Here is a 24,044-nt window from a genome sequence, read left to right on the forward strand (position 1 = left end):
AGACAGTCTCTTCAACAAATGGTACTGGGAAAACTGGATAGCAACATATAAAAAATGAAATTGGATACCTTCTTACACTATACACAAAAATAAATTCAAAATGGTTGAAAGACCTAAATGTGAGATAAGAAACCATCAAAATCCTAGAGGTAGAAACCTCCTTGACCTCGACCAGAGCAACTTCTTGCTAGACACATCACCAAAGGCAAGGGAAACAAAAGCAAACATGAACCATCAGGACTTCATCAAGATACAAAGCTGCTGCACAGCAATAATCAACAAAACTAAAAGGCAGACTATGAAATTGGAAAACGTATTTGCAAATGATGTATCTGATAAGGGGTTAGTGTCCAAAATCTATAAAGAACTTATCAAACTCAAGACCCCCCCAATCCAAATCATCCAGTTAAGAAATTGGCAGAAGACATTTATAGATATTTTTCCAAAGAAGACATCCAGATGGCCAACAGACACATGAAAAGATGCTCAACATCACTCATCATCAGGGAAATACAAATTGAAACCATGAAGAGATACCACCTCACACCTGTCAGAGTGGCTAAAATGAACAACCCAGGAAACAACAGATGTTGGTGAGGATATGGAGAAAGAGGAACACTCTTGCACTCTTGGTGGGAATGCAAACTGGTGCAGCCACTATGGAAAACAGTATGGAGTTTCCTCAAAATGTTAAAAATAGAGCTACCCTATGACCCAGCAATTACAACTACTAGATATTTACCCAAAGGATGCAAAAATAGTGATTCAAAGGGGTACATGCACTCTGATGTTTATAGCAGCATAATCAGCCATTGCCAGATGGGAAAAGCCCAAATGTCCATCAACTGATACTGATGAATGGATAAGGAAGATGTGATCTATCTATCATCTATCTATCTATCTATCTACACACACACACACACACACACACACACATATATATATATATATATATATATAAATAGATAGTGGAATATTACTCAGATATCATGAAAACTTGCAATTCGCAACAATGTGAATGGAGCTAGAGTTATTATATTATGCAGAATAAGTCAGTCAGAGAAAGACAAATACCATATAACTTCACTCATATATGGAATTTAAGAAACAAGACAGATGAATGTAGTGGAAGGGGAAAAAAAAGAGAGGAAAGCAAGCCATAAAAGACTCTTCACTATAGATAACAAATAAGATTGATGGAGGGAGGTGAGCAGGGGAATGGGTTAAATGGGTAATGGGTATTAAGGAGGGCACTTGTTGTGTTGAGCCCTGGGTGTTATGTAGGTGATAAATCACTAAATTCTATTCCTGAAACCAATATTACACTTTATGTTAACTAACTAGGATTTAAATAAAAATTTGTGAAAAGTAAAATCAAACAAAACAAAACAAAACTAAGGGACATGGAAACTCTGTTGTTAAATAAAGTAACTGCGTTAGATTTTTCTCTAAGCATCATCAGACTTCAGTATCATATGCTTGCTGTCATCTTCCTCTACTGATATGTGATGTATGGGAAGTCAGCCTGGGAGAGACAGGGGCACCTGGTTTCAGAGTTGACCATTGCTCCAGCACGTGCTACCTGTGCTTAGACCAGTGCAGTGGCTATGACTGAGAACAGGAGCAGCCTTCCCAGTTCAGAAGAATCTACTTTATAATAGCACCAGGCCACATTCAGAATGAGAAATGCCACTGACTTCCTTTGCAATTACCATTATTTACCTTGCAATTACTATTAGCTCTAGTAATAATGATATTTTTAGTTTTCTTCCCAAACCAGGGAAAGAAGTTCTGTGTATTTGGTTTTTATTATTTTCATTCTATCAGAGAAATGGGTGTTGCATTGACAGATCTAGGATCTAGGATATGTTTCCCTTCCTTTCTCAAGAAAGCATCAGGAATTTTGGGACTTAGTTTGCTCATGTGCATAATAGCAACAACTGTATTTTCCTTTTGCATTTTGGGACATGTAAATACTTAGATTTGTGTTTTCAGAAATCTGTGCAACATGTGGACATCCTTGAAGTTGGGATGCTAAATAAAGTAGTAACATCTTAAATAAATAAAAAAATAAACTTGTCGGGAGACAGTTCCTCATTGAATTTATTATTTTTATAATATCTGTCCTGTCTAGAGTTGTATATCCTTTTCTACCTATAATAAAATTTGTGTTTTCTTTCCATTTATGGATTTGATCACAAATTATCCCAACTAACTAAAGCAATTTTGAGCAAGAACAAAATTGAAGGAATCATACTTCCTGGCTTCAAAATATATTACAAAGCTACATTAATCAAAATAATATGGCACTTGCATAAAAACAGAGATGTAAATTAATGGAAGATCATAGAAAGCCCAGAAATAAATGTATGTATATATGGTCAACTGATCTTTGACAAGGGAACCAAAAAGGCACAATGAGGAAAGAATAATCTCTCTAAAAAATTGTGACAGAAAAATAGAATATCTACATCTAAAAGAAAAAATTGGCTGTTTATCTAACAACATACACAAAAACCAACTCAAATGGATAAAAGATTTAAACATAAGACCTGAAATTATAAAACTCCTAAAGAAAATACAGCTACAAAGCTTTTTGACCCTGGCCTTAGCAATGATTTCTTGGATATAGCACCAAAAGCACAGGAAATAAAAGCAAAAATACACAAATGAGGTCACATCAAACTAACAAGCTTCTGCACAGCAAAGGAAATGATTAACAGAGTGATAAGATAAGCTACAGAATGGAAGAAAATATTTGTAAGCCATATATCTGATAAAGAGGTAATATCCAAAATATAAGGAACTCCTACAACTCAATAACAAAAAGAACCCAAATCACCTAATTAGAAAATGGGCAAAGGACCTGAATCCATATTTTTCCAAAGAAAACATAGAAATTCCAAAAGGTATGTGAAATGGTGCATGGCATCATTAGTCATCAGAGAAATGTAAATCAAAACAAAAATGAAATATCACTTCACACATATATTAGAATGGTTATCACACATATATTAGAATGGTTATTATTTAAAAAATAGAAAAAAATCTTGGTAAGAATATGGAAGAAAGGGAATCATTATACATTATTGTCGGGAATGTGATTTAGTACAGCTACTATGAAAAGAGAATGATTGTTCTATAACAAATTAAAATGGAACTACCATATGATCAAGCCATCCCATTTCTGGGTATATATCCAAAGGAATTGAATCAGGATCCTGGAGAGATGTCTGCATTACCATGTTCACAGCAGCTTTATTCACATAGCCAATAAATGGAAGTAACCCAAATTTCCATTAATGGATGAATAGTTAGAGCAAATGTGGTATGTAGTACAATATTATTCAGCCTTTAAAAAGAAGGAAATCCTGCCATCTGCAGACAACATGGATGAATCTGGAAGGTATGCTAATGTAAATGAGCCAGACACAGAAGTACAAATACTGCATGATCCTACTTAGATGAGGAATCTAAATAGTCAAAGTCATAGAAACAGAGGAGAGTGGTGGTTACCTGGGAACAGGAGGTCGGAGAAATGTATTGATATTGGACAAAGGATTCAAAGTATTCATTATGCAAGATGAATAGGTCCTGGAGTTCTGTACAGCATTATACATATATTTCAATATAGTAACCATATAAATAATACTGTACTGTTTAAAATTTGCTCATAAGATAGATGTTAAGTGTCCTTATCTCACACACACACACAAAACCAAAAAGGGTTAGAACAAACTTTTGGAGATATGGATACGTCCATGGCATTGACTATGGTGATGGTTTTGTGGGTATACACTTGTCTCTAAATGCATCAATTTATACACATCAAACATGTACAACTTTTTGTATGTCAATCATACCTCAATATTAGTTTTTTAAAAGGCACCAGGGGGGCGCCTGGGTGGTGCAGTCGGTTAAGCATCCGACTTCAGCCAGGTCACGATCTCGCGGTCCGTGAGTTCGGGCCCCGCGTCGGGCTCTGGGCTGATGGCTCAGAGCCTGGAGCCTGTTTCCAATTCTGTGTCTCCCTCTCTCTCTGCCCCTCGCCCGTTCATGCTCTGTCTCTCTCTGTCCCAAAAATAAATAAACGTTGAAAAAAAAAAAAAAGGCACCAGGATTTACCTATGCAAAATTTCTTCTTTCTTATATCTATCAACTTAAATATAAAGTTTTATTTTTATGGTGTTCTTCATTGTAGTCTAGTTTTCCCATATTGTATTCAATATTATTCCCGACTTCCTTTTCTTGTTTGGTCAATGCTTTACTGTAGTGAGGTCTATATGTCCTTTACACGCATCGCTGTGCTTTTTCCTACCTTACCATCTTTTCCCATCTTACTAGATTCTGACTTCCTACTATCTCCTTATTTTTCTAGTTGATAGGTGATCAGGAACTCTAAGTCAAAGGACAGAATATTATCTTTCCACGGTTCTTTATATGATGTTTGGTTTATGTCATGCCTTTTTAATAACTTTTATTCAATTCAGTTAATTCAACTGAAAATAGAGATGTCTCCCAGTATCTTATATCAGCTTTTCTCTTAATTTTGTTATTGGTTTTTCCCTTTCTTACTTCCTACCCCTTATTTCATATTCATGTATTTTAGGGGAATGTTTGGATAACATGAATACAGAACATTAAGGCAGATACCATATTATGTTATGGAAAAACACAAGCTAAATCTATCTGTCTGTCTGTCTATCCTCTTTAATACTATAACCAATTAATTATAATGTGGGTGTAATTACAACTGCATATATAAATGGAAGAAATAGACTCTGTTTTTAGTGGCTCTGTATGTTCTAAATGTAATAATACAAATATTACCTTTAAAAACTAGAAAACAATCTGTAGAATGTTAATTCTTTATATTATTTTTAATCTTTCTAAGATTAGATAATATGGCTAAAATACCCATCAGAATGCCACATGATATATAATTGACACAGCTCTTTTCTCTCGTGTTACATTTCTTCAGATATGTTGTCCCTCAATTTTGTTGCAAGATTCTGGAATAGAATGCTCTACTCCTCTTTTACATTATAAATTGATATTTTGTAAAGCACAAAGTTTCTGATAGGAAAATTTAGCAGTTACTCTTTTGGAGAATGTCTTCGAATATGATTGTAATGTATTTTTTTTATCTCAGCTGTCTCTTATGATATTTTTTTACTTTTTCCAAACCCCAGCACATTTAGAACCTCTGTCTTTTCCTTATTAGGGTGCACTCACAATATAATTGCCATATTCACTGTAATAATAGTTATTGTACTTATAATTAATCATGCATCATATTTTAATTAGGATTAACTTCATAGTATTCACACAGCATAGCAATAGATTCCCCTGTTCTCTATTTCATGCAAAAGGAAGGTTATCCGCTAATGAAATAACCACATTGGTTCATGTTGAGATAGTTAGAATGTTGCCCATAATTATGACTGGACAACCAATCAGAGTTGCAGCATACTCTGCTTGCACTTGAACACTTTTCATAGACGTTGACTGGTCTATGGCCCTTGAATAAATTGGTATATGTTTCTTTAAACTGAGTGCATTACTTTTACCTGGTCCAATGCCTAATTCATTTTAGAGCATTCTTTATTCTTTGTATAACACTCATCTGTGACTACAGAATGGCCTCCTTCCAGTTAAAGGTGTTTAATGCCATCCCACCCATTTAGCAAACAGAGCACTTCCTTGCTAAGGCTGAAGGATTTTAAATATGATCTCATCTAACCTCTATGCATAAAATTGAAATCTGCCCCGTATTAATACACTAAACCAGTAGATCAGTAAGAGAGGGAACACTGTTTTAATGACTCCAAATAGCTTGTTCAATTAAAAATCTTTTGGTTTACTTTATCACTTACTTTATTTTCTGCCATTGGGTTCCTGCTTACTCTTAAGTTGTTGATATCATTTTTTTCACCTTTACAGGAATAAACCCCCAATAAGCTCATGGTTTTTCCCTGATGGCTCTAAAGTTTAGAGGGAGGAGAAATTTTATCTAAATTATTTTATACCCAACTATATTAGAATAAAATTATGTAGTCTTAACACCACACCTTAACGTAAATGTCTATTTATTTAAGATTCCATGAGCAAAGAAGAATATATGGCACCTTCTTCATAGTCTTTTTGTCCTAATTCCAAAGCAAAGAATTTTCTAGCCAAGGTTGTTAGCCTGGGGATTGATAAAACCCCCATAACCACAGACTAACCATTTGTGGGCCCCCATTTAAGATATTTGTCCAGAATAAATAGACTACAAATGTCATTTTTAAAGTGTTGCGTGAACAAGGCAGACATACACCCCATAAACTCCACCATATAAATTCTGTTGTGTTATTACTGTTTTTGAGAATTTCTCTAAGCCAGAGCAGAGTTATTTCCATCCTCTGAAGTCAGGCTGAATTTAAAAAACAGACCCAGTGAGACACAACTTTTCTTTTTAGGAAACATATATAAAACATAAGAAACAGAAAGGTAAAACAAATAATATGAAAAAAATATTCCATACAAACATTAAGCAAAAGAAACTAGCTTAGAAACACCAAAATCAGAAAAACAAACTTAAGGTAAAATACTCTTATATATAGGGGCACCTGGGTGGCTCAGTCGGTTAAGCGTCGGACTTCGGCTCAGGTCATGATCTCACGGCTTGTGAGTTCAAGCCCTGCGTCGGGCTCTGTGCTGACAGCTCAGAGCCTGGAGCCTCTTCAGATTCTGTGTCTTTCTCTCTCTCTCTGTCCCTCCCCTGCTCACACTCTGTCTCTCAAAAATAAATAAAAACATTAAAAAATTAAAAAAAAAACCTATATATAAAGCAATTCACTTCATAATTTTGAAATATAAATTCACAATGAAGATACAATAGTACTAAAATTCTATGCACTAATAGCACTTTGAAAAATAGAATTCATCAAAATTAATGCAAGAAATTGAATATCAGAATAGTTATTTAACAATGAATGAAAGGATAGCTGTAATTATAAACATATTACAGGTGGCTATGTGAGTATAGATTTGCCTGGGAAGATTTTGTTACCCCAGAAAATTAAGATATGTGAATGTGTGTGTATGTGTGTGTGTGTGCGTGAGAGAGAGAGAGAGAGAGAGAGAGAGAGAGAGAGAGAGGATGCATGTCACAAAGACACAAGGGTTTCCATTGGCCATATATGGGGCAATTTTAAAGTCAAAATAATTAAGAAGGCTGATATATTTATAGACCTATAGGGAAAAGACACACGAAAGAACACAGTAATTAATAAATATGTAAATATGTCGGTTAGTCAGTAATAAACAAACAAAAGATAGCCACCTGGGTGGCTCAGTAGGTTGAGCAACCAGCTCTTGATTTTGGCTCAGGTCATGATCAAAGGGTCATGGGATTGAGCCTTGCATCGGTCTCTGCCCTGACAGCATGGATCTGCTTGGGATTCTCTCTCCCCTTCCCCACTTGCACTCTCTCTCTCTAAAAATGGATGAATAAACACTTAAAAAATAAATAAAGGATAAAAGAAGACTCGCTTACAAGATCCTTAGTGCAAACCAGTAAATGTGGACGAAATATGGGCGATGAAGTACCATAATTTTGAAAGAATGATAGTGTAGCAATTTCTAACTAATAATCGTCAATGGATGCTAAATATGAGGACACATTTAAATAGCAGTCAGGATATTTCATGCCCTTAAACTATCTACCAATAGATTGCTTATTAGTTGCAAGCACAAAAATCACAAATATAACCGACAAGAGCAGATGGACACTAGGTCCCTAGATCTGTGAAGCCAGTATCACCTACGTAGTATTCTGGCCACCACAAGGAAACAGCAGACAAACCCAAACAGAAACATTCTCTTAATGAAAGGGAAAAAGGAATTGTTTTTTCTTTAAAATATCAATATCATAAAAGACAAAGTCACACTGTGGAAATGTTCCAAAGAAAAGGAGACTAAAGTATCATGATAAATAAATATGACAGCTGAACATAGACTGAATCCTGTATTAAAATAATAATAAACTCTCAGTAAATTCAGAATAGAGAATAACTACCACCATCTGGTGAAGCATATCTTCTAAAAAAATAAAAATACTGATTCAAAGGGACACATTCACCCTGATGTTTATAGTAGCATATCAACAATAGCCAAATTATGGAAGAGCCCAAATGTCCACCAACTGATGAATGGACAAAGAAAATGTGGTATATATGTATACACAACGGAGTATTACCCAACCATGAAAAAAGAATGAAATCTTGCCATTTGCAACAACGTGGATGGAACCAGAGCGTATTATGTTAGAAGCAAAATAGGGAAAGACAAATACCATCTGATTTCACTCATGTGTGGAACTTAGGAAATGAAAGAGATCAACACGGGGGAGGAAAGAGAGAGAGGCAAACCATAAAACAGACTCTTAACTATAGACAACAAACTGAGGGTTATTGGAGGGGAGTTGGGTGGGGGGATGGGTTAAATGGATGATGAGTATTAAGGAATGCACTTGTGATGAGCATCAGATATTGTATAGAAGTGATGAATCACTAAATTCTACTCATGCAATTAATAATACACTATATGTTAACTAACTGGAATTTAAATAAAAATTTGCAACAAAACAAACAAACAAAAAAAGCATTTTTTGTGTGTTGTTAAAAGGAATAAAACTCTAATTGTATATAAAATAGTTTAAAAAGAGACGGTTTAAAATGATACTTTGATTCCTGCTGTGGCGTTTCTAACACCTACAGGTTTAAAATAATTATTCCAGCATTTTAAAAATATTTTTTTATTAAAATTTTTTATATCTTTATTTTATTTTGAGAGAGAGAGACAGAGTGAGAGCGCAGGGAGGGGGCAGAGAGAGAGAGGGAGACACAGAATCTGAAGCAGGCTCCAGGCTCTGAACTGTCAGCACAGAGCCTGATGCGAGGCTCGAACCCACAGACCGTGAGATCATGACCTGAGCTGAAGTCGGACGCTTAGCCAACTGAACCACCCAGGCGCCCCTCCAGTATTCTTTTTCGAAGAACAAATAGAAATAAACTGAACTTATTATGGTAAAAAAAATAAAATAAAAATTTTAAAAATGACAAAAAATTGTAGAAGAAGTCTTCTCTACTAGAACAGGAAGGAAAAAAAGGATGCCCACTATCACTACTTTCATTCACCATTGTATTAGAAGTCATGGTCAGTGTGGTAAGGCAAATAGAACTAAAAGGAATCTTGGGGCAGTTGGGTGGCTCAGTTGGTTGAGCATCTGACTTTGGCTCAGGTCATGATCTCACAGTTATGGGTTTGAGCCCCATGTTGGGCTCTGTGCTGTCAGCTCAGAGCCTGGAGCTTACTTTGGATTCTGTGTTTCCCTGTCTCTCTGCCCTTCTCCTGCTTGTGTTCTGTCTCTCCCTGACTGTCCAAAATAAATAAATATTTAAAAAAATTTTTTTAAGAAATAAAAGGAGTCTAACCAAGGATGAATATATAAAACTGCTATTCTTAAATATGACATTTTTGTAGAATATTCCATACAACCTGCAGAAAAATTATTAGAATTAATAAATGATTTCAGCAAGGATAGTGGATAAAATATAAGTACAGATTATTAATTTTATATTTACACAATAACAAGACAAAAATTATATTTTCCAATACCTTAAAACAAGTTCCTTTTAAGAAGCTTAACACAAGAGGCATAAAATTTATTCCCAGAAAATTAAAAATCATTATTGAGAGAACTTATGTCACTAAATAATGGTAAGTATATACAGCATTCATGATTGAGAAGACATAATATTGCAAAAATATTCAACAAAATGCCAACAAAAATTTCGGTAGTTGTGTGTGCAACTTTTCAAGCTCATTCTAAAATTTATGTGGAAAGAGAAATGATCATGAATGGTAAATATCTCTTGAAAATGGCTTGTTTTCCTGGCTTTGAAGCTCTTAATAAAGCTATTATAAGATCGTGTAGTATTGGCATAAGAGTGGACAGAGTTCTATGAAATTAAAGTGTCCAAAAGTAGGTCCTTTCACATTTGGATATCAGTTGGAAACCATAGGAGAGTGTTTCACGTATGGTAGTGGGGGCTTGGAATACCCAGTTTAAAAATTGAAAATCCCAGGGTTCCTGGGTGGGTCAGTCAGTTAAGCATCCGACTTTGGCTCAGGTCATGATCTCAGTTTGTGAGTTCGAGCCCCGTGTTGGGCTCTGTGCTGACAGTTCAGAGCCTGGAGCCTGGTTCAGATTCTGTGTCTCCCTCTCTCTGCCTGTCCCTCATTCATGCTCTGCACCCCCCTCTCAAAAATAAAAAAAAAAAAATAGAAACTTAAAAAGTAAAAATACCTTCACCTTACATCAAAAATCATTTCCAGACTGATTTTAGACCTATATAAGAAATGTAAAAAAACAATGTCTCAGAAAAGAATATGGGAGAATCACAGACTTGGATTTGGGAAAACTTTATTAACTATGAAGGAAAAAAGATGATAATTGAAACAACATTAAGTATAAGAAATTCTCTTCATCAAAAGATACCATTAAGTGAGTAACAGTTAAATCAGAGTGGAGAAATGTATTTGCGGTACATACAACTGTGAAAGAGACTCATGTCAAGAATATATGAAGAACTTATACAAAGAGTAATAGAAAAATAAACACCTTAATAGATAAATGTGCAAGTGACTTGAACATCCCTTCACAAAAGAAGATACCCAACATATGAGAAGTGTTTACTTCATTAATCTTCAGGAAATCACAAATACATAATTCAATCATTGCTCACCCAGCAGAACTAAAACGAAACAGCTGCCAATACCAACTGCTGATGACCATCTACAACTCACATTCATTGTCGTGAGGATGTGAAATAGTGAAATATGTGAAAACTTGGCATTATTTATTTAAAGCTAAGTATGGTCTATCCTATGACCAGCAATTCCACTCGTTAGTATGTATCCCTGAAATGCTTATCCTTGCACCCCAAGAAAAATGTGCAAGAATGTTTACAGTATCATTATATGTAATAGATAAGAACCAAGCATCTCCCCTCCCACCAAATGAGCCATATATTGTGCAAATATACATATTTACAATGTCTTCATACAACGGAGTTCTATACCATGATGAAATGAGTTAATATGGCTGAATGCAACAATCATGCTGTTATATAAGGCAGTAAAATATACTACAGACTTTATTATTTCATTTATCTGGAGTTAAAAAGTAACGCAAAAAACAGACTTGAAGAGTTAGGGATCCATGCTTTTGCAGTAAAATGCTGAAGAAGAGCAATGAATGAGTTGGCATAAAAATCAGAAACATGGATATTTTTGGGAAAAGAGGAAGCTAATGATTAAGGTACATTGGGATTAAATCCAGTATTAATTATTTATTTTTTTCCATAACTTCAAAAAATCGTTTAATTTGGTCTCAAATTCCCTATCAGGAAAGCATCAATAATAATCCCCCTTTCACTTCTGATTCTTTTTTAAAATGCTATTTATTTATTTTTTGAGAGAGAGCATGTGCATGCATGCACGTCAGTAGGGGAGGGACAGAGAGAGAGGGAATCCCAAGCAGGCTCCACACTGTCAGCGCAGAGCCTGACGTGGGGCTCAAACCCACTAACCCATGAGATCATGACCTGTGCTGAAACCAAGAGTTGGATGCTCAACCAACTGAGCCACCCACGCATCCCTTTCACTTCTGAATTTAACAATTTGGGTGTCATCTCTCCTTCTTATGGTTGGTCCAAGCCAAAGTTTTGGTAATTTTGTCGATCTTCCCAAGAATACAGCGTTGGTCTATTGATTTTCCCTATTTTTTAAATCTCTGTCTCATTAATTTTTGCTCTAATATTTGCTGTTTCCTTCTTTCTGCCTGCATTAGGTTTTGCTCTTGTACTTCTCTGTTTTAAAGTGTAGTCAAGTTAGTTCAAGTTTTTCTTTTTTCTTCTCTAAATTGAAGTGTAACTGGTACACAATGTTATGTTAGTTTCAGGGGTACAACATAGCGATTCCACAAGTCTACAGGTTATGCTATGCGTGACATAAGCGTGGCTACCATCTGTCACCATACAGTCCTATCAGAATATCATTGCTCATATTCTCTACGCTGTACTTTTCATTCCTGTGACTTACTCATTCCATAACTGAAAGCCTGTGCCTCCCACCCTCTTTATGCATTTAAATTTTTCTTTTTTCTTAGTTTAGAGATTACAGCTATAAAATTTCCTCTAATTAAGTAAGTTTTTGTGTAATTGTAATGCAGTGTTTGGTGTGTGTGTGTGTGTGTGTGTGTGTGTGTGTGTGTGTGTCTGTGTGTGTGTTGTCTTGACCCAGTTTTTAGGCTCTGGCTAATGCCAGACAGACCCCCTTCTTGAGTAGCCCATTAAGCTCACACTCCCAATCTCTTCCCTTATTGGACACTCACACTCTGGGCAAGTATACACCCATCTATTGCCCTAGGGCCAGATCACAGACAACCAGAGATAGTGCCTACTGCCCTAGAGTCTGCAAATTCATTTGAGTTGGCCAATCCTAAGCCTACTTGCCTTGCCTCACCTGTCCTTCCCATGGACACTGCAATAAGGCACTTACCTGTAATTCCCTCTCTCTGCCTCATGATTGACCCCAGTGCTTCCCTTCAGTGGCCCTATGTAGCATACAGTGTTCTCCCCCAGGGAACTGTAACAAAATTGTAAAATTCTTTCTCGTTTCTTTTTCTTGATGTAGCCTCATCATATGTCACCCAAGGTGATATGGTTAAAATAATTGGCCCGTGGGGGGCTCAGTCGGTTAAGCATCCAGCTACAGCTCAGGTCATGATCTCACAACTGGCGAGTCCAAGCCCCAGAATGGACTCTGCACTGACAGTGCAGAGCTTGCTGGAGAGTCTCTCTCTCTCTCTCTCTCTCTCTGTCCTTCCCTTGCTCGTGCACTCTCTCTCTCAAAATAAATAAAAATAAAACTTAAGAAATAATTAACACAGCGAGTAGGGTACTTTGGCCCCAGATGACAGAGATGCTCTTGGCCCACCAGTTGGATGTCCCCAAAGGCAGAGACAGCCAGGGAAGGCACTGCTTTCTGCTGATGAGCTTGTATTTTGACCACCACCACCACGTACTGTTTGCTTCCATTTTGTCACCACTTTGCACCCTAAATTGTGGAACTCATAATCTGAATCGTCACCAAGTTTCCACCACCTCGGCACACGTCCACAACTTTACCTAGTCATTGGTAATAAAGCATCCAAAGAGTGAGGGTTTCACGTTCACTACCTCATTCTACGAAGTCTCCTCCAAAAGTTGCAGAGTGGGGATACCTCCCTTATGGCCACAGGATGGGGCTGATTAGCCAACTGGGGAGGGTGTGTATTAGCAAGTAGCCCAGCATCACTGTGTGAAAATCTAATCTCTTGTTGCCTGAGTTAGTGTAACAGCAAAAGACTGACCACAGATTACCTGCCCCAAGTGGTACATAAAGCTAGTCTGGGGGATTTGATATGGATGCCACAAAGAAAATAGTGTTATTGGGGCCTGTGGTTTTTATGTTTTTACTTCTCTTGTCTACAACTCTCCATCCCTAGGCCCAATAGACTATCAGAGTACAAATATCCATGGAGAACAGAGGCTAAAATCTCATCATATGGGGGGAAAAAAACCATTTTATCCACCGGAATGTCCTTGACTGAGGGGTGTGGCCCATGAACAGGCCAGGAGAACCACCTCGCATTCATCTAGTATATATCCAAAGGGTAAAATGGTCAGGGAGAGCTAGGATACTGAATGGTAACTAGAAATGTAACCACATTGAGATGCAAGGTATTCTGAAAGATTTTGTTCCAAGAGACAATGAAAAAAAGAGGGATACTTTGGACAAAGGGTCTAATGACACTGCTCCGAGGAGCTGATGTAACTCTCTAAGTGCAAATCTCAATCCATGGGAAGTAAACTAGTAAGCTTACACATACACACACACGCGCACACACACACACACACACACACACACTGAAATTTTTTACTTCTCATTCCTATGTTTCTACAATGAAAATGAGCAACTTCTGTTTTTCTAACCAACAGTTTTTAAATTTAGAACTCTGTTTATTTTTATGACTTGTCAGATCTATATTTAATGAAATATTTGTTTATATGTGTGTAGTTTCCTGCGTAGGTATTCATTCGATCCAGTATTTTGCTGTTTCTTTCCCCCCTCACTTTCTGGTCTAGTACTGCCTTGAAATATATTTAAAATCGCTCTTTACAATTTCTTCATTAGCCAATAGAACTTACTGAACTACAGTACCACTATTTGTTTTTGCAATACCATATATATAATTGAGGACTTACCAAAAAATTAGGAGCCTGTTTGTATGTTGTGAAGCATATGCCAGAGGTATTCATAGTCGTCATTTTATTTACTTTTTGTGTAGCTACTGTTGATTTCTTTAGGAGAAATAAGGTCATGTGTTTTCCCTCTGAATTTCAGGATGCTATGCATGCCATTGACATTAACAAAATAGCATATTTTTCTTATGAAACTGCTCTAAATTTACCCTTAAGTCGTTTGTGATAAAAAGTTTTGAATTGATTTCTTTTAAATGTCATAAATATGAGCGGCATTTTACACATCTCTGGAACCTCTATGAATGCAAATTTGGTTCAAATCAATTATTTTTCTCACTCTTTGCCCAAATGGCTTGCAAATGGCTTCCTTTGGTGTATTTAGGTATATTTAGGTATTATGTTGCTAAAATTTGGAGAAGTCTTGTGGTTAGAAGTAAAGAAACACTAATTTTCCTGTCTGCAGAAATACATTAGCTATATACATTTCAAATGGTTAACTACTGACCCCAGAACTTTTGGTGTTAGGGAACCAATCATTTCCTCAATATTAGGAGGAATATTTTATTTTTATAAATTTATTTTATAAATTCTAATTTTAGCAGTCATATTATTGATTTTCAAGGCCACATTACAAGCAATAATTAATGTGGTCAACATTTATATATATATTTTTTTACTTTGCTGGAATTCACATCCAAGTGTTATTTTTACTTCTTTTTGTTGTTAATGTGTGTGTTCTCTTTTTATTATCTTCTATCTCCTCCTACCGCCCTCCTCCTTGTTCCCAGTCATAACCAGAATTATCCTTTTAAAATCTGTTATTTGGCTCTTCTAAAGTGTTTGGGTCAGTCGCGTATTTTCAGAATTTGTACATGCAAAAATATTTCTTCCTCATTACACTCCCTTAAATAAAGGCCCTTTTGGTTAGATATAAAATGGCAGTTTCAAAATAATTATCCAACTATGTCTAGCCATCCATCATCTATCTGTCTATCTATCAATCACCTATCATCTTCTGTCACCCGTATATATTTTATACTTCTTTCCTATTCAATCTTTCAGGTATGTGAAATATAAGCAAATTGAGGCTTCAATAATTTAAAGGTAATCTTTTCTCACTTTTTAAATTTCATTTTTTACTTTTTCAATTTCTTTTGTTATTTATTTTTCATTTATTTTATTGTGGTAAAAACGTATGACATAAAATTTACCATCTTATCCACTTTTAAGTGGACAGCTCACTATTGTTAAGTGTTTCACATTTGTGGTGACACAGATCTGCAGAACTTTTTCATGTTGTAAAACTAAACTCTATACCCGTTAAGTAACAACACTCCATTTCTTCCCCCTCCCAGCTTCTGGTAACTAACCACCATCCCACTTTATTTTTAATCAATTTGATTACTTTAGATAAGTCATGTAAGTGGAATTCTAAAGTATTTGTTCTTTTGTGACTGGTTTATTTCACCTAGCATAATGTCCTCGAAGTTCACCCATGGTGTAGTATGTGACAGGATTCCTTCCTCTTTCCTTTATTAAAGGTTTACTTCATTGTGGTAATGATATTTAAATGAGATTTACCTTCTAGCAAAATTTTTAAGGTGCAATATGGTATTGTTAACCAGAATCACAATGTTGTTCAGCAGATGTCTAGAACTTACTCATTTTATGTAATTGTAACTTTACACCCCTTGAACAGCAACTCCCTATCTCCCTTCCTCCTCAGCCCCTGGAAGCCATCATTCTAACTTTCTAATTCTGTAATTTTGATGACTCTAAGTATCTCGTGTATGTGGAGTCAGGTAGTGTTTGTCCTTCAGTGACTGGCTTATGTCACTTAACGTAATATTCTCCGCGTTCATCCATGTTGTGGCATGTAACAAGATTTCTATCCTTTGTTAGAGGCTGAATAATATTCCACACTATTTATCCATTTACCCATTCATGGACATTAGGATCATGTGCACCTCTTGGTTATTTTGAGTCAGACTGCTAAGAACATAGGTGTGCAAATATATCTTTGAGGTCTTGCTTTCAGCACTTTTGGATATATACCCAGAAGTGGGATTGCTGGATCATATGGTAGTTCTATTTTATTTTATTTTCTTAACTGTTTTATTTTATATTTGAGAGAGAGAGAGAGAGAGACAGAGCACGAACAGGGGAGGGGCAGAGAGACAGAGACAGAATCTGAAGCAGCTCCAAGCTCTGAGCTGTAAGCACAGAGCCTGATGCGGGGCTTGAACCCATGAGCAGTGAGATCATGACCTGAGCTGAAGTTGACGTTCAACCGACTGAGCCACCCAGGTGCCCCTTGGTAGTTCTATTTTTTAATTGTTTAAGGGACTTCTATCCTATTATCCACAGCAATTGCATCATTTTACAATCCCACCAGCAGTGCACAAGAAAGTTAATTTTTCCTCATCCTTGTCAACACTTGTTATTTTCTGTTGTTGTTTTAAATAGTACCATCCTAATGGGTGTGAGGTGATAGCTCATGGTTTTTATTTGCATTTTTGTTATGATGCTGACATCTTTCTATGTGCTTGTTAGCCATCTGTATATCATCTTTGGAGAATGTCTATTCAAGTCCTGTGCCCATTATTTAATCGACTCATTTTACCTTTTGATATTGAGTTGTAAAATTTCTTTATATATTCTGAATAATAACCTCCCTTTAGAGGTAAGTTTGCAAATATGTTCTCCCATCCCTCAGTTCCCTTTTTCACTTTGTTGATTATATCCTTTGATGCACAAGTTTTTGAGTTATATATAGTCCTATTTGTGTAGTTTTGTTTCATTGTCCGAATTGCTAACATTTATAAGTGTATTATCATGTTTTTTTTGGAACATGGAGAATATACATATTACATACGTGAATAATGAAGTATGATCATTAAATAATGCTGAATCTGTCACACTTAAACTGGGGAACCTGGATAGCTCAATTGGTTGTCTGACTCTTGATTTCAGCTCAGGACATAATCTCACGGTTCATGGGTTGAACGAACTGGCAACACAGAGCCTGCTTGGGATTCTCTCTCTCCTTCTCTCTTTACCCTTCTCCCACTCATGTTCTCTCTTCCTCTCACTCTCTCTCAAAACTAAATAAATACTAAAAAAATAAATTGTAGTATTACTAATTTAATGATCTTTGCATAGGTAATTTGTTTTTATCCCTTCTGCTTATCACTCTAAAGGTAACCCAGACTATTCATTGTATTTTACCATATCCTCCCATTTTTATTTTTATATAGATAATACCATATTACATATAACAAATAATATATAAGAAATATATGTATCTTACATGGTTTTTTAATTCTTTTTTTGATTTCTAGAAATGATGTCATTTTGTATGTAAGTAGACTTCTGTACATTTGATAACTTAATTCAGTGTTAACCAAATTTGTTAGCTTGGATGTTCATTCATTTGTCCAAAATTATTTAGGTAAGTGATGCTGTGATGTAATACAGGCAACCTGCGTCCTAAATCTATGCATTTAATCTCTTCATTGATAACTCAGAAATATATATTTTGCTGTGCAATTTTCTTTTATGCAGTCTTCTGTGTGCATGTGTGTATGTTTTGTGTGTTTAAATTTTAGTCAGATGAACTGATAATTATCTCAATTCTTTAGTAATTTATTGTGACTTATTTTTACCTACATACCTCTTCTTATTTTGCAGATGTAATTTTTGTTTACTTTTACATCAAAATAATTATAAATGTATGAAAAATGAAATGACAGGAATACTTTGAAAACATAAATTAGGAAATTAAATCCATTGAATGCATTAATCAAATGAATATTTATACGGTTATTGATGCTCTACTTTTAAAAAGACATATCCAACAATTAAAAAAAAACCTTCTAATCTAAGATTGATTTCTAAAAACATATTAATAAGTATATAGATTTTAAGAAGTCATTTTTCTTTATTCCCCCTAACGCATGTTTCATGACTAACTTTAGCAGTGTATTTTCAGACTTGTTCATAAGTATAATGAAGAATGTTTATGCTTGGATTCCTCTTAAAAGAATTTTAGAAAATTTTAGTGATTCAGACACCAAAAATATATAGACAGATGTCTTCCTTCTTCAACTTATTCCTCCAATTCTTTTCTTTCTTGAAAGTTACAACTTGTGTTGGCCCACAACACTTGGGATCACATAGGGTAACAAAACAAGCATGAGCTAAGGAATGAGAAGTTCTTGCATTTATATCGTGACTTTATTGGCGAATTAACCATAGTATCAAGAGCCTTGATTCAGCGTATTTGTTGTAATTTTAAACTGGTTGGTGATATTTGTTTTATGTAGTTATTGCAAGACTGTAAGGAGATAGTTAAAGCACTAGATAAGAGCCTGACAAGTAACTGGTTCTTGTTTATGTTTCTTGCTACTTATCAATTTGTCTTTTCAATGCTTCAAATGATTTGTTATAAGCCACTTCCTCATGAGATATTCTCAACTCACAGTTCATGTATTTTCTTAAAAAGCAAATAAATGATTTTACTCAATTAAAAATGGTGATTTGACAACGTTATATATCACATCAATAAGAAAAAGGATAAGGGTCACCTAGGTGGCCCAGTCGGTTAAGCTTCCAACTTCGGCTCAGGTCTTGATCTCACGGTCCGTGAGTTCAAGCCCCGTGTTGGGCTCTGTGCTGACTGCTCAGAGCCTGGAGCCTGCTTCCGATTCTCTCTCTCTCTATCTCTCTCTGCCCTTCCCCCACTCGTGCTCTATCTCTCTGTCTCAAAAGTAAATATAAAATAAGAGAAAGAATAAGAAACATGATTTCAATAGATGCAGAAAAATCATTTGAAAAAGTACAATATTCATTCATGATAAAAACCCTCAACAAAGTAGGGTTAGAGACATAACTGAACACAATAAAGGTTATACTGGAAACATCATTCTTAATGGGGAAAAATGGAGACCTTTTCCCCTAAGGTCAGGAACAAGACAAAGATGTCCACTCTCGCCACTTTTATTCAACATAGAACTGGAAGTCCTAGCCACAGCAACTGAACAACAAAAAGAAAAAAAAAGCAACAAAATAGGTAAGGAAGAAGTAAAACTTCACTATTTGCAGATGACATGATACTATTTATAGAAAACTCAAAAGACTCCACCAGAAACTGCTAGAACTAATCAAGGAATTCAGTGAAGTCATAGGATATAAAATCAATGTACAGAAATCTATTAAATTTCTATATATCAATAAAAAAGCAGCATAAAGAAAAATTTAAAAAGATCACATTTACAATTGCACCAAAAATAATATGATATCTAGGAATAAACTTAATCAAAGAGATGAAAGACCCGTACTCAGAAAACTATACAACACTGATGAAAGACATTGAAGATGACACAAAGAAATGGAAAGACATCCCATGCTCATGGATGGGAAGAACAAATATTGTTAACATGTCTATACTACCCAAAACAACTACACATTTAATGCAGTCCTTATCAAAATGCCAATAGAATTTTTCACAGAACTAAAACAAACAATCTTAAGTTTGTATTGCAATAAAAAATACCCAAATAGCCAAAGCAACCTTGAAAAAGAAAAGCAAAGCTGGAGGCATTGTAATTCTGGACTTTAAGCTATACTACAAAACTAGAGTGATCACAACAGTATGGTAGTGGCACAAAAATAAACACACATGTCATTGGAACAGAATAGAAAACTCAGAAATGGACCCAGAATTAAATGGTCAATTAATCTTTGACACAGAAGGAAAAAATTCTTTTTTCCAGTGGGAAAAAGACAGTCTCTTCAACATATGCTGCTGGGAAAACTAAACAGCAACACGCAAAAGAATGAAACTGGACACCTTCTTACACAATACACAAAAATAAATTCAAAGTGGATGAAAGACCTAAATGTGAGACAGGAAACCATCAAAATCCTAGAGGAGAACACAGGCAGCAACCTCTTTGACCTTGGCCAGAACAACTTCTTACTAGACACCTTTGCCAAAGGCAAAGGAAGCAAAGGCAAACATGAAATGTTGGGATTTCATCAAGATGAAAAGCTTCTGCACGGCAAAGGAAACAATCAAAAAAACTGAAAGGCAGCCTACAGAATGGGAGAAGATATTTGCAAATGACATGATATTTGATAAAGGGTTAGTATCTTGAGAACTGTATGGAGGTTCCTCAAGAGACTAAAAATAGAACTATCCTATGATCCAACAATTGCACTATTAGGTATTTATCCAAAGAATACAAAAATCCAGATTCTAAGTGGTACATGCAACTCAATATTAATAGTAGCACTGTCAACAATAATTGAACTATGGAGAGAGCCCAAAGCTCCATCAGCTGATAAATGGATAAAGAAGATGTGATACACACACACACACACACACACACACACACACACACACACACACACAATGGAATATTACTCAGTCATTAAAATGAATGAAACTTGAAAACTTGCTATTTGCCAAAACATGGATGGAACTAGATTGTATTACGCTAAGTGAAATAAATCAACCAGAGAAAGACAAATACCAAATGATTTCACTCATATGTGGAATTTAAGAAACAAAACAGATGAACATACAGGAAGGTAGGAAAATGAGTGGGAAACAAACCATGAGAAGATTCTTAATGATAGAGAACAAACTATTGGTCAATGGAAGGAAGTGGGTGGGAGATAAGCTAGATGACTGTTGGATACTAAGGAGGACACTTATTATGATGAGCACAATATATGTAATGTATGTAAGTAATGAATCACTGAATTCTACTGAAAACAATATTGCACTGTATGTTAACTAAAATTTAAATTAAAAAGGAGGAAAAAAATGGATTACAGACATAACTATGAGATCTGAAACCATAAAAATCCTAGAAGAGAACACAGGCAAAAATCCTAGAAGAGAACATCTTTGACATCAGCCATAGCAACTTTTATTCTAGATATGTCTCCTGAGGTAAGAGAAACAAAAGCAAAAATAAACTATTGAGACTTGCTTCTGCAAGCTTGTGCTTGCTTCTGCACAACAAAGGAAACAATCAACAAAACTAAAAGACAACCTATGGAATGGGAGAAGATATTTGCAAATGACATATCTGATAAAGTGTTTGTTTCCAGAATCTATAAAGAACTTAACAAGCTCAACTCCAAAAAACAAATAACCCAGTTAAAAAATGGGCAGAAAACATGAATAGACACTTTTCTAAATAAGACATCCAGATGGATAATAGACACATGAAAAGATGTTCAACATCACTCATCATCAGGGAAATAGAATTCAAAACCATGATGAGATATGGCTAAAAACAACAACAACAACAACAACAACAACAACAACAACAACAAAACAATAGATTTTGGCAAGTATGTGGAGAAAAAGAACACTCATACACTGTTGGCGGAATGCAAACTGTTGTAGCCACTGTGGAAAATAGTATGAAGTCTCCTCAAAAAGTTGAAAATAGAACTCCCCTAGGACCCAGGAATCACACTACTGGGTATTTACCCAAAGAATACAAAAACGCGAATTCAAAGGGATAAATAACCCCTATGTTTATAAAACATCATTTACAATAGCCAAGTTATGGAAGTAGTCCAAGTGTCCATCAATTGATGAATGGATAAAGAAGATGTGGTATATATATATGCAATGGAATATTATTCAGCCATATGCAAAGAATGAAATCTTGCCATTTACAATGACCTGGATGGAGCTAGAATGTATTATATTATGTGAAATAAGTCAGTTAGAGAAAGATAAATACCATATGATTTCACTCACAGGTGGAATTTAAGAAACAAAACAAATGAGTAATGGGGGGGGGCGGAGACAGAGAGAGAGAGAGAAAGAGAGAGAGGAATCAAGAAACAGATTCTAAACTATAGAAAACAAACTGATGGTTACCAAAGGGGAGGAGGTTGGGGGATGGGTGAAATAGGTGATGAGGATTAAGGAGCGTACTTGTGATGAGCACTGAGTGTCATATGGAAGTGTTGAATCACCGTATTGTACGCTTGAAACTAATATGACACTGTACGTTAGCCAACTGGAATTAAAATAAAAACTTAAAAAGCTCCCCTCAATTTTTTAAATGGTGATTTGCTTGGGTAACTAGTATCACATCTTTGCAAACTTCTTTTACACACCAAATGCCAAATTTGATAATGTTTATTTAATTAAACAACCTTAACCCAGTGACTGGGTTTGCCTAACTCAGCTAGACAAACAACATGTGAATTCATTGGAGATTAAAGAGACAGGAAGCAGTCCAGGAAACAAGGAGGACCTTGAGAAGAAAATGCAAAATCTTGAAACATGACAGGTTAGAGGAAGATGCAATTTTTAAAAAAATGACAAATTTTTAGCATTATGAAATCATCTGCCATGGCCTCAACCAAGTATAAAGGTAGAGAGAAAAAAATATGAAAATGTTAATTTGTGTAGTCAGTATAAATATAAAGTGAATGGAAACATTATTCGTGAGGAACTAAAGTATTAAATACTACCTACAGAAAAATAAAACAATATAGTAACTAGTAGTACTCACAGCTTTTTTTTGGATATGGACTCTCATGAAAATCATTCAATTTCCATGCATTTATATTCTATATATTTTCTTTTTTTTATTAAAAAAATTTTTTTAATGTTTATTTATTTTTGAGACAGAGAGAGACAGAGCATGAACGGGGGAGGGTCAGAGAGAGAGGGAGACACAGAATCTGAAGCAGGCTCCAGGCTCTGAGCTGTCAGCACGGAGCCCAACTCGGGGCTCGAACTCACAGACCGTGAGATCATGACCTGAGCCGAAGTCGGACGCTCAACTGACTGAGCCACCCAGGCGCCCCATATTCTATATATTTTCTATACATTCTCTGTATTTTCTTTTTTTTTTTTTTTAAATTTTTTTTTTCAACGTTTATTTATTTTTGCGACAGAGAGAGACAGAGCATGAACGGGGGAGGGGCAGAGAGAGAGGGAGACACAGAATCGGAAACAGGCTCCAGGCTCTGAGCCATCAGCCCAGCGCCTGACGCGGGGCTCGAACTCGCGGACGGCAAGATCGTGACCTGGCTGAAGTCGGACGCCTAACCGACTGCGCCACCCAGGCGCCCCTACATTCTCTGTATTTTCATTTAATGCAAACCACTAGAAATGGACCTTCACTTTATTCATATTTTAACATCTTTTTAAAATTTTATTTATAATTTTTTTTAATTTACATCCAAATTAGTTAGCATATAATGCAACAATGATTTCAGTAGATTCCTTAGTTCCCCTTACCCATTTAGCCCCCCCCCTCACAACCCCTCCAGTAACCCTCAGTTTGTTCTCCATATTTATGAGTCTCTTCTGTTGTGTCCCTCTCCCTGTTTTTATATGATTTTTGTTTCCCTTCCCTTGTGTTCTTCTGTTTTGTCTCTTAAAGTCCTCATATGAGTGAAGTCATATGATTTTTGTCTTTCTCTGACTGACTAATTTCACTTAGCATAATACCCTCCAGTTCCATCCACGTAGTTGCAAATGGCAAGATTTCATTCTTTTTGATTGCGGAGTAATACTCCATTGTATGTATATATGCCACATCTTCTTAATCCATTCATCCATCAGTGGATATTTGGGCTCTTTCCATACTTTGGCTATTGCTGATAGTGCTGCTATAAACATGGGGGTGCATGTGTCCCTTT

This window comes from Puma concolor, chromosome D2 (genome assembly GCF_028749965.1).
Source record: "Puma concolor isolate L17-30 chromosome D2, mPumCon1.1.hap2, whole genome shotgun sequence".
Taxonomy (NCBI): Eukaryota; Metazoa; Chordata; class Mammalia; order Carnivora; family Felidae; genus Puma; species Puma concolor.